We start from the raw sequence: 13,959 nt of genomic DNA, 5'->3' as shown, positions 1-13,959 counted from the left end.
TTTTACGGTGACCAAAAAATAAGAACGCAACCATTAAATTTTGTATGTTGCTGTCTAGCATGGTTACACAACACAACGGCGCACGTCACGAAGCTGCACACCCGCTGACCCGCCAAATCTTTCTGTTCGACTGCTGATATCGATATCGCTCTGGCGTCACAGTTCATACAATAGTGTTGAATATTACAATTTATTTCACACAGCGCATTTCACAAAAGAATTACAAAGAAGATCATAAGTACACTGGCACTTCTGCATACTCAATTAAAACAATCCATGTATTAATATTAATACAGCAAAAAAAGTTGAATTCCACAGTATAGAACAAAACAACCAATATTCTAAACCATCAAAGACATGTGTGCAGAGTAAATGAAGCAGAAGAAAAGAAAGAAGAAGAAAAATTATCGTTCATAATTATCTACATCTTCACAACAGGGACTCGAAGCCGGATTTCTCGCTTTACGCGAGTAGCCGCTTTAACAGCTTCGGCTATCCTGACACGCTTTCGTTCTAACGCAGATTCTCAACTAGTCGCACACTACACACGTAGCGTCCACCGTCCATTATCCTCACTGCTCGTAGCTTTACCTGATTCCTGCGAGAATTTGGGCAGAATGTGCATTCGCAATGAATTTACCATTACCGCTATTGCGCATATATATTATTATATGTGTTGTGTCTATTCTGAGGAACAAGGTCGACAGAACAGACGTCACATGTATAACAATATGATCCAATTTCGCCTATGCAGAATGGTAGTCTCATCACTAGCGTGGGTAGCCGTTCATATGTTGCTCTTTTGTTTATTTTCTGGTTCCACTAACTACACGGAAATAACAAGAGGGCTAGAAACTTCTTGGAGCAAATAAAGTGCTTTTTTAAGTGTAGTTGGAAATGTAAACATTAAGGAAGAGCAGGGACGACGGCAGGCAGAGTTCGACACTGCGCCGTCGCCACGTATAACAATAAAGAAATTACCCAACAGCTCTGAGAGGGGAGCAGAGTTGCCAAACGTACGAGTTTCCTTGTACAAATACGAGATTTGTAGCCTGCTTACGAAGCATGAGGGCACGATCAGGCTCGTACAGTTATGTGCGAGATTACGACCTAGGACATTTTATAACATGATCTTTTATTGTGGGCAACAATTTATAGCGTAAATGGCTCTTTACACTTTGGCTATATTGGCTGTGCTATATGAAAAGAAGACGCATTGGGTATGTTCGCGGATTTTTTTCATTTTAATGTACCTTTTAAAGTTTTGCTAGTTCCCTTAGCTCCCTCAGATTTCCTCGGAGCTCGTGGTTTTACGCACTGATGCCAACGAATGTGATCTGCAACGTGCGGCGCTACAATGAACAGAAGTTCAGTGTCCAGGGGACACGATAGTGTTAATGATTATTATAGTGATGATGACGACGACACTGAAATCTAAGAGTCCAGAAGAATGGAGTGCCCGCGACTGACTTGTTAATGACTATATCCGTTCTGAGTACTAAAATAAGTTTTCACATGGTTTTCAATGTAATTCATGTCTCACTCAATGTATAACTATGTCTTATCATGATTTACTTTTTTTCATATTTCATATTCATTGATATAAATAAGTACCGTAACTTAATATAAACCTGCAAGAATACGCTCTTTCAGCAAATGTGTTTGCTGCTTACATTACAATGAGCGAGGACTGCCTGCCCGTTGGCAATTCTGCGAAGAAGCCATTCCGCTGTTGCGCATTGGCTTTTGCTTTCGTTCCTCCTTGCCGCGCTTACCCCTCATCCCAGGAAACTAGGAAATCTTTACAAGGAATAGCGTCCCATTTCCATGCATATTATAAGTTATACTTCTAATTTTCATTGAAATGACAGATACGCGACAGATTGTTACTGAGCAATTTAAAAACTGTTAAATGTAATACTCAAGGAGAATAGATCTGTTCTCCATGGTAATATGTTAGACTCGTTCATTTCCTAAATATGGAGCAATGTACTCTAAAATTAGCGCTTCTGTTGGTAGATTTTTGTGCTTTTTTAGTTGCAATTTAAATTTCTAAAATTTTGACATAAACGCAACATGCCTGTGAGTTTCCTATTGCTAAAGAAATTAAATGTTTTATTTTAATAATGACATTAATCAACATTTATTTATTTGCAATTCATAAAAAAGTAATTCGTTGATAAATTCTATCTCTGGAATTCATTTTAACTAAGTTTCGAATTTTGCGCACTGGACTTGCAATCGTATACTGCAATTCTAGTGTAAGCTACCCCTAAATAAACTTTTTATCGTTTAATGGAGAAAGCAGCCTGCTCTATGATAAGTTAGTCGGAAAACCGCAAGGAACAAACTCCCTTCTTCGTATTTGTCGTCTCTATCACAAAAGCGGAAGTACTACTCGCCAAGAATAGATGGCCCCTTCCTCCGACGCTTACCGACAATTACCGAACTGAAATCGTAGCGGTGCCAATATATGCAGTCTAGCAATGCGTGGTGCGATATTATTTCAGTATGTATTTCATAATGAAGTAGCCACACATTTGAACATGAACACGTATGCAACGAAATCAGGCGATCGTTAAGGCACATCTGAGCTCACAGTGCATCAATAGTTTAGCGCAGGTGTGCGCAGTGCCTCTTATTGAAGTGGTTCCGCTTATAATTGAACCAGATGATCACGCGAAAAAACTAGTAATAGACGATCAGTGGAGACGGCTGCCAAACTCACTAGCTCGGTATCCTGAAGGATTGAATCAAATTAGTGTGCAGATAAGTTTTGGGATCTTTTACTGAAAACTGAAGATTTTTCTGAGCTGGCTCTTTTGGCTCTAACTACATTGTCCCTACCTCATACAAATGCTGACAGCGAGAGAGTTTTCAGTAAGGTTAACTCGATAAAAACAGAAATAAGAAACCGGCTAACTGTGGAAACTGTGAACGGTACACTTCTTGCTGCAGAGAGCGTAGAAGGACCAACACGTACTGGAAATTGCGTCAATTTTGAACTGACAAAAGACAAATATAGCCATATGACTAGGGAAAAATTATACGGTAACATAAACAAGAACGATGTCAGTGAGACTGAGGATGTACCTGATATTATATTTGGAGACAAACTAAGACTAGAAAATACCACAAACAATTTCATAGTTGTATGCAAATGTAAGTTAGATGGCGCCACAGATGAGTAATGTGTGGCGGTGTCGTGGCCTAAGTCGCACCTCTAATGGCCGACCAGGAACGAAAAACGCTTCAACGTCAGAAAACATCTGCCAAAGCAACAAGAGGTTTTTCCCGCCAATGAGAGGGGAAAAGATTCCAGTCAGCCAACAACATAGGTAACCGAAGTGCCTTAAAGATCGTCTAAATAGTAATATCATGTACCTGTGTAATTTTATAAACTAATAAATTATCATCTAATTGTTATATCTCTTAGTGAAATTATTTATTAATGTGCATTCTCATTTAACCTCAATGTATAATGCGCATTTGCGAATCCTTGTTACTTCCTAGTGTGAAATAAAATTATACCATAGTTGTTAATCAATATTAAGCATTCACGCATTCCAGTATGTCTCATACCACCGTCTCTAGCCCCCCTCCCCCCCCCCCCCCCTGGCGCAAACAACCGAGACGAGTAATGTGTCCAAAAATTGGATCTATAAAATATGGCTACCGTACTACCGTAACATTTTATTTGTTTAATTCAAAATTTGTAAATTAACAAATGCCTGATAAATTCACAGTCATTTAATATGTGTTATTTTTGGTTTTATAACCTCTTAAATGCTTGATAAATGTACGAGGTTTGAAAGCCAAAGTACGAGATATTTAGTTGTTTACGTACGAGGAAAAAAGTTGTATGATTGGCAACCCTGGAAGGAAGCAAGTATGCGTGATTTGAAGAAGAAACGGTATGGCAGGAAGAAATCAGTAGCGGACGAAACAATGGTGAACGCAGTGATGAAAGGTTTCACAAGATCCCCAAAGATGCCCATTCGGCAAGCTGTGCGTCAATGAGTTGTAAGCAAATCAAATGTTCACTGCATTTTAAAGAAACGGAGTGGGAACCCTACATTCTCATGTTGCTTCCCGCGTTGTATATCGGCTATCCGTATAGGCACCTCAAATTTTGTGCGTGGATTTGCAACAGTGAACGATTGATTGTTGTCATTGTTTGGTCTGGTGAGGCGACGTTTAAATGAAATGGAACCATCTATCGCCATAACTGAGTATAATGGACAAGATGTAATTCCCATGCTACAGAAGGATGAACATTTAATCTTCCTGGGTTATCAGAGTAGTATGGTATGACTGTAAGAGAAATTGTAGGACCATTATTTTTAAAGGGACACTGACGGGTGTAAAGTACCTTAACTTGTTGCAGAACCGAATTGTACGTTGATGAAGTTTTTTTAATTTTCAAGAAGATGGTGCACAGTCAAGTTACCATCGTAATGTACTGCAATTGCTGTATGAAACATTTCTTGAGAGGTGGACAGGTCGATGGAAAGTGTTGAGTTTCCAGGCAGGCGCCCCGTTTTAACGCCGTTAGACTTCTTTCTGTGGGAAACGCCACAAAGCCGCGTACCCAGGATGGCATTAGAGAGGCGATTGTGACTGCCTGTGAATATCCCTTCCAAAGGCAGCCAGTGGCATATGCGTGTCGATCTCTTCCCCCCCGTCGCAGACACTGTATTCCTGACGACTGAGGCCCTTTTGAACATCTTCAACAGTAAAACACTATCAATAATGTGACCACCAATGTGACTTAAAAATTCATAGTTTTTGTTATTTTTGTTCGAGTTATTTAAGTTAAAATAGTGTAAACCCCATTGTGAAATAACCTGTAGGTAACCAAAGCGCTGATAATTTATTAATGGATCAGGGTTTTATTAACGATCAAAACACAATGAGACAACATATCATTACATTCGACAACTAGTTAATGATAAGAAGATTAGAGTGAACTACATACCAACCAGGAGACAAGCAGCAGACATTCTGATCACAGGGTTACCATCTGCAAAATTGCATATGATGATGACAGTTGTTGGTATTTTGTCTTGCTAGAGTGTGTGAAAGTATTTGTGTTTTCAATGTCATTATATATAACAACACTCTTTCACGGTTGCGACTTAGGTTATACTTTCTTTGTTAGTTGTTGTTCTTGACGTGTAATGATGTCAGGTATGCTTTTACTTACTCTCGTAGTTTTATGCTTAAAACAAAAATTTTTAACATTCTGTGATATTGTAACAGCAACGTGTGTAGAGGCATGATGTGGAATAACCCTAAAGACATAGTTATACGTAGGGGTAATTTCAGGCTATGATTCATTTGTACAATGCTAAAAATCTACAATTTTGCCTACAAAGAAGATTGTATACAAAACACTTGTACAATCGTTACATAAACACTGCGAAGTGAATGGAACCCATTTCAGATCGGACTAACAGAGGACATTGAACGTACTCAAAGAAGGGTGGAGCAAATGGTCACGGGCGAGTACTGGGAGAGTGTAACAGGAACACCGAAACAACTTAACTGGCAGACATTCGAAGAAAGACGTCGTACGAATCGTGAGAAGCTACTTCTGAACCATCTGTCAGGGTAGAAATTAGGAATGTTCTTCTAGAAAATACACTACTGACCATTAAAATTGCTACACCAAGAAAAAATGCAGATGATAAACGGGTATTCATTGGACAAATATATTATACTAGAACTGACATGTGATTACGTGTTCACACAATTTGGGTGCATAGATCCTGAGAAATCAGTACCCAGAACAACCACTTACGGCCGTAATAACGGCCTTGACACGCCTGGGCATTGAGTCAAACAGGACTTGGATGGCGTGTACAGGTACAGCTGCCCATACAGCTTCAATACGATACCACAGTTCAACAAGAGTAGTGATTGGCGTATAGTGACGAGCCAGTTACTTGGCCACCATTGACCAGACGTTTACAATTGGTGAGAGGCCTGGAGAATATGCTGGCCAGGGCAGCAGCCGAACATTTTCTGTATCCAGAAAGGCCAGTACAGGAGCTGAAACATGCGGTGGTGCATTATCCTACTGAAATGTAGGGTTTCACAGGGATCGATTGAAGGGTAGAGCCATGGGTCACAATACATCTGAAATGTAACGTCACTGTTCAAAGTGCCGTCAATACGAACAAGAGGTGACCGAGACCTGTGGCACCCCATACCATCACGCCAGGTGATATGCCAGTATGGCGATGTCGAATACACGCTTCCAATGTGCGTTCACCGAGATGTCACCAAACACGGATGCGACCATCATGATGCTGTAAACAGAACCTGGATTCATCCGACAAAATGATGTTTTGCCATTCGTGCACCCAGGTTCGTCGTTTAGTACACCATCGCTGGCGCTCATGTCTGTGATGCAGCGTCAAGGGTAACCGCAACCACGGTCTCTGAGCTGCTGCAAACGTCGTCGAACAGTTCGTGCAGATGGTTGCTGTCTTGCAAACGTCCCCATCTGCTGACTCAGGGATGGAGACGTGGCTGCACGATCCGTTACAACCGTGCAGATAAGATGCATGTCATCTCGACTACTAGTTATACGAGGCCGTTGGAATGCAGAACGGCGTTCTGTATTACCCTCCTGAACCCATCCATTCCATATTCTGCTAACAGTCACTGGATCTCGATCAACGCGAGTAGCACTGTCGCGATACGATAAACCACAATCGCGATTGGCTACAATCCGACCTTTATCAAAGTCGGAAACGTGATAGTACGCATTTCTCCTCCTTACACGAGGAATCACAACAACATTTCACCAGGCAACGCCGGTCAGCTGCTGTTTGCGTTGAGAGGCACCCAAATGCCTTGCTCATACTGTGGCATCAAGCAGTCAGGCCGGCAAGATGAGTGGTCTGCCAGGCGAGTGGATTCATTCTTATTTGTCGAGTAACATGAACTCTAGTACTCACAATTAAATTACAAATTATTCTCCTGTATGAATATTACGCAACGGAAACGGAAACGCACTTCTGACTATTAGTAATTTACACTACTCTGACTGTTCACTACGCACTGGCAATACCACATTTTCTTTTTTTTTAATTTAACGGCTTTTATCAACACGTGGCCATCGCACTGAATATGAATGGCGCACACATTATAAATTCTGGATATCATGACAACGTACAATTCGAGGAAAAATACCTCATTAACTATCATCACTTAAGCAATTGCCACCACTACTCGACTGTGAGTTTAACCTTATCCTTGTCCACCAGTACAAATACCTACTGCTGAGCTAGTCAGTCCATCAACTTTGATCAATACACGGAGTAAATGGTTAGCAATAAGTGCTTAAATCCACCAGTAACTCTCGTATTTTACTCTACTGCTCATTTCTCTGTGTTACATATTTAGACAACAAGAACTTGCATTTCGACTAGCCTTTGTTACACTTCAGTGTGAAATATCATCACTGTGATAATGAAAATAAGTGGCTTCAGTCAACACACCAACAAGATTATTACAGTCCACGACATCAAAATGGATCAGTTAATTCCGATATTTGTTGTGCAATGCAAACTCTTGTCCGCTGTGGCAACCTTACTGACCAATGCAACAAGAGCCGCTACAATAGTATTACACCACTGGCTAATAATTAAAGCATCATTGTACCAAATATTCTAATAAACATGCTACGTGAACTTGATAACTCAGAACAAACAAAAAAAAAACACTAACTATTCTAAACACAAATGTTAATGAAATACAATTACACTTGCTGTCCCTTCAGGAATGAAACATATAAAAAAATTTACACCATTAAAAGTACAAATACATTATTCCCTATCTTGCGAGTCACACGGAATCATTTCATTCTGTGATTTTCTTGGGGTCAAAAGAGTTGCTGACAGGTTCCCTAGAAACACTGTCTCGCTGTCAAAGCTCTCCCATGGTTACCCGGACGAAAGTCTTTAAGTCACTCAAATCGGCATTTTGAACACATTAAACACAAATGTCATAGTCACTCTCAGAGTACCATCCACATGAATCTGGTCGTCCAGAAATGGCCCTACAACTACTATTACCCATGGTTCTGTCCTTTCAGATCATGGTATAATTAAAAGTCGTGAGTTCCAACCACCAGCACTTATTCCCGCACCAGTTAAAGAAATGTCTCCTACTACAAATGCAAATGTCAATGTCCCACTTTAGTTTCTTGCATTCGTACAGTAATTAGTCACCAAACGACAACTGTCCTCTTTAAGTATACCAAGCGTCCCACATGCAATTCACAAAGCACACTTAACAAGTCACTGCCAAAAGTTTATGGATCCCACCGTTCAGTGGTCAAGACAAAAGAAAACAATCGTCCTGTCTGCTAAAGACAAAATCTTTTCCACCACTCACAACGTGGAAACACCAGTCCTTCACTTTCCACCTTATGGAGACATAAAGAGCAGTCATCTTGTTTCGCCGCCGCCGTGAGAGCCGTTTAGCAGAAAAAAACCACCCCCACCCGTTGTTGCCTCTGCGGGATACTGTCTCCAGTCATAAGGGTGGTGGACCTTATGAATGGCCAGTGGTACGTGCATGTCGCCCCAGGCTGTTGACCTGCTGTAGTGGGCACGTGGAGTGTACTTTGACCGGCAGTGGAGTGGGGAGAGCCGCGGCTCTGTCGCCTCTCCCATGGCGACGTCAGCTTGGCCTCCCGCTAGCGGTATGGGCGCGTTCTGCATAGCACCTCAGCGCTACGACACCCAATCAGTCAGACCCTTCCGTGCATCTCACAACATTACAGACAAAAGGATATTCTTACAGTATTTAAATACTCATTGATTACATGCATGATCTATTAGATACATTGGTAATAAAAGAATCTTTGTTCTAAAAAACATAAAATCATACACCCTAGTTTTCTACACGTACAACATCAACATTTATCTCTTTTCTATATACAGCCCACACTTGTGCTACTGATTGTACCTGTCGTCCCTCATACAAAACATGAAAGTGTCAAAAAAACAAAAAGAAAAACAAAAGGAATAAGAAACAATCTATACAGCTCATAATTACAATATCAAATAGTAGACTACTCTAACATCCTATCACAGCGAAAATATTAGAAACCGTTGATTCTAAAACTACAATATACAATGAACCTTTGTGCTTGTGACAGACTGAAATTAATACCCCTTGAAAGTGTTCTAACAAAAAAATAAGAAATAATCTACACAGCTCACAATTACCTACCACATGTTGTTAAATAGTAAACTACTTTAACATCCTAACACAATAAATATTTTAAAAACTGATGACTAAATCTACAACACACAATGCACCTTTGTGCTTGTGACAGACTGAAATTAGTATCTCTTTATATAGTTTACCTCTTTATTATATATAACAACATTTCTAGGACATGTATGTACCATCCATATGATGTCAGATCCTGACCTGCCATCGAGGTTCATCCAAATCAAACAATAAAGCACAATAATGTTTTTGTTATGGATCGGTAGCATCCCCTTTACAGGAGTGTGCGCATTGATCACACTACTCTACGACTCTTACTCACCAGACATCACATTTTCCTTCTCAATCAATCCATTAATACACTAACAGAATAGGTCTAGAAGTCAGCTAACCTTAACACCACCACACTCACGACAACATACCATACCTTTGCTCCCTTATACTCAACCACATAACACATGAAGCTGTTTTGGAGATAGCATTCCAGTCTCTGAATTCGTCCTTTCACTCCCTCTCTCCATCGGCTTACCTCTGCATTCACTTTACCGATTATTCATCCTGCTAAATATCAATTTAGAATTGCGACATTTCATCTAAGAACAAAAAATACACAAATTATTCATCCTGCAAAATAACTGTACACATTCTTAGTACCGTTTTGATTAGTTATACTGGTGCCAGGCTTCAACAACAACAACAACAAAAATTATTTTTTTCATATTGCAAATGTTATGGTAAGAATTAGATTCACACTTATATTACATCTTACGTCAGTATTCCACAACGTTCACCATCTGGATCTCATACTCCCTTCATGTCCTTTCACGTTGTGCAGTTGTCCTCATCTCTTCATTCGTATTTCGGCTCTCCGTCCGTCCATTACTCCATCATTTCCTGGTATTCCTTCGCCATTCGCACGAATCTCGATTGCAGCATACACAGGCCTCTCTGTAGCATACATCTAAGACATCTCCACATTATACACTCCTGGAAATTGAAATAAGAACACCGTGAACTCATTGTCCCAGGAAGGGGAAACTTATTGACACATTCCTGGGGTCAGATACATCACATGATCACACTGACAGAACCACAGGCACATAGACACAGGCAACAGAGCATTCACAATGTCGGCACTAGTACAGTGTATATCCACCTTTCGCAGCAATGCAGGCTGCTATTCTCCCATGGAGACGATCGTAGAGATGCTGGATGTAGTCCTGTGGAACGGCTTGCCATGCCATTTCCACCTGGCGCCTCAGTTGGACCAGCGTTCGTGCTGGACATGCAGACCGCGTGAGACGACGCTTCATCCAGTCCCAAACATTCTCAATGGGGGACAGATCCGGAGATCTTGCTGGCCAGGGTAGTTGACTTACACCTTCTAGAGCGCGTTGGGTGGCACGGGATACATGCGGACGTGCATTGTCCTGTTGGAACAGCAAGTTCCCTTGCCGGTCTAGGAATGGTAGAACGATGGGTTCGATGACGGTTTGGATGTACCGTGCACTATTCAGTGTCCCCTCGACGATCACCAGTGGTGTACGGCCAGTGTAGGAGATCGCTCCCCACACCATGATGCCGGGTGTTGGCCCTGTGTGCCTCGGTCGTATGCAGTCCTGATTGTGGCGCTCACCTGCACGGCGCCAAACACGCATACGACCATCATTGGCACCAAGGCACAAGCGACTCTCATCGCTGAAGACGACACGTCTCCATTCGTCCCTCCATTCACGCCTGTCGCGACACCACTGGAGGCGGGCTGCACGATGTTGGGGCGTGAGCGGAAGACGGCCTAACGGTGTGCGGGACCGTAGCCCAGCTTCATGGAGACGGTTGCGAATGGTCCTCGCCGATACCCCAGGAGCAACAGTGTCCCTAATTTGCTGGGAAGTGGCGGTGCGGTCCCCTACGGCACTGCATAGGATCCTACGGTCCTGGCGTGCATCCGTGCGTCGCTGCGGTCCGGTCCCAGGTCGACGGGCACGTGCACCTTCCGCCGACCACTGGCGACAACATCGATGTACTGTGGAGACCTCAAGCCCCACGTGTTGAGCAATTCGGCGGTACGTCCACCCGGCCTCCCGCATGCCCACTATACGCCCTCGCTCAAAGTCCGTCAACTGCACATACGGTTCACGTCCACGCTGTCGCGGCATGCTACCAGTGTTAAGGACTGCGATTGAGCTCCGTATGCCACGGCAAACTGGCTGACACTGACGGCGGCGGTGCACAAATGCTGCGCAGCTAGCGCCATTCGACGGCCAACACCGCGGTTCCTGGTGTGTCCGCTGTGCCGTGCGAGTGATCATTGCTTGTACAGCCCTCTCGCAGTGTCCGGAGCAAGTATGGTGGGTCTGACACACCGGTGTCAATGTGTTCTTTTTTCCATTTCCAGGAGTGTAAATTCTAATCACCTTCATTTACCACTGTTTCATCACATCGAATCTCTCTTCATTAATCACGCTGCTTCACGTCGCTTCTCTCCTTAAATATCACCTTTATCCACTACTATTTATCACGTCGCTTCTCTCTCTATCTACCATCTTTATCCACTCATTAATCATCACGTCGCTTCTCCTTGATCCTTATTCATACGACAAAAAATACGTACATACACCACTCTGTCGACTCCTGTTCATGACTCATTCGACCAGTCTATTCCGTCATACTTCCTGACATCCCGCCTGAAAATTCTTATGTTCGATTTGACCCTGCACAACGTTACACACCACAAATAAATACACTGACTATCTACCATAAATTGCCTATTTTCGATCTATCCTTAACTTTTCCATAATTTGATGTTAGAAATGTGATGAAGCCCACGCAATTGTTTTCCCTTGATCACCTCAATCAGTACAGCATTTTTATGGACAATACGCCTCACTCTGAATGGTCCACTGTACACAGTAAAGAATTTGCTAGTTAGGAATCTGTGCTTACATGAAAATTAAATTTGTGCAGAGAATATACAAGCTGGGAGAAATGGGACAGCCCAAGTGTTAGAAACTTTGGTGCCAGTGGCCTCTTTCCCTAACACCAGATTCCGAACAACCATAGGCAGCACCTCATAACTGTCACTACGACAATGACATACTATAGATCAGATGGCATCTAATTTAAAAAACTTCGATCACAGTGTTGACTTTTTACATTATGTGTTAAGTACCTGCAATAGTCAAATCGCACTAGTTAAACTGGACTCATTGGCATTATTACATAACATTTTTAGCAACTGGTTTGTTTTGAGGAAACAGTCCTTTTACTTTAGTGTTCGAAATAAAAATTTGCAAATTTTGCTCTGAGAGACCAGCCTAACAGATGCCATTACTGGTGTTTTATTCTCTGATCAGAAGTATGGTATTTGCATTCATACATATCAGTAGAGTATGTCTGCTACATAGACAATTTTCAGTGCCAGCAGCATTTGTTTTAAAGCAAGATGTTAAGGGCTGATATGTTGGATTAGTTTCTCCTATCCTTCAATCCATTATGACAAGAATGAAATGCCAGGATTCCATGCTCTCCTGTCATTCTGATAGTTTCTGCTGTTCCTATCCTCGACTCTGTCTGACCTATGAGTCGTATCTCCGTTTACGATGTTGCTCTCATTACTAAGTTCCTGTAACAAGTGCTGAAATGACGAAGAATCGTCTAAGCATCTGCTGCTATCACTATATCTCTGCGCAATCTCACTGGCAACTTCATTATACAGATCCTAATAAACTCCCCAGTTTCGTATGGCACATCCAAATACCTATTTCGTCTCAGCATTTCCTGATAGCACGGCACTGGATCTCTTATACCACCTCCGTTACAATTTGGCATCATCAATATGCTTTGCTTAACCTGGTCCTGCCTACTTTTCGACCAGAATTCATTTAAAAACTTGTGACAAAATATCTTGTAGCTACTAGAGTCTTTAATAACTTCCTGCATTTTCGCTCTAGCCTCGTCCCTCAAATGGTTACTCACAAACTTCATTTTGAGGAGCGGTCTTCACGATGAAGGTAATGAATCTTGAAATTGAGACAGCCACAGGCATGGATGTTGGTAGTTATCTGGATCCGGAAAACAAGTGTACGTTTGTACCGACACGAAGTGCCTCCTACAGTCTTCTTCCGCATTTATGTTTTCTGACCTTGGACTATACCCAGTTGGGTTTGCCACCTGTTTTATCCGACACAACCGTTCTTCTAACCCTCTGAGTTCATCTTCCTCTTTCTGCCTATTTTTGTTTTTCGAATTTATCTCCCTCTCCCTCTGCAATCTACCTGGTGGTGTTTCACCTTCGCTACTGCACGCTAATTGCAACTGTGCTAGTTCTTCCCTATGTTTCCTATTTATTTCTAATTGTGCCTCTTTAAACTGTAATAGTGATTGTATCTCCTCCTGGTTGGCATAAACCTCTCGCTGCGTACTGTCTGAGCCTGTTTCACCTCTTATACTGATCTTTTCTACATCTGCACTAATCGTATTCATTCTGACCACTACCTCCGCAACTTCATCCCTGTGTTTATTTAGCGCCACTTCCTGCCAGGTGACTTGAGCTTCCACGCTGTCTAATGCCCCTTGTTTATCTGCAAGTAAGTCCTCCACTATCTCTTTGATTCGCTCATCCGGCAACACGTCCCTACGTTCTGTAATGTCACTCTCTATTGCACTTATTCGTACCTCCAAATTATTGGCTTTTTCTTTCAC

This window comes from Schistocerca piceifrons, chromosome 2, assembly GCF_021461385.2.
Source record: "Schistocerca piceifrons isolate TAMUIC-IGC-003096 chromosome 2, iqSchPice1.1, whole genome shotgun sequence".
Classification (NCBI taxonomy): domain Eukaryota; kingdom Metazoa; phylum Arthropoda; class Insecta; order Orthoptera; family Acrididae; genus Schistocerca; species Schistocerca piceifrons.
This window is presented reverse-complemented; position numbering follows the sequence as displayed.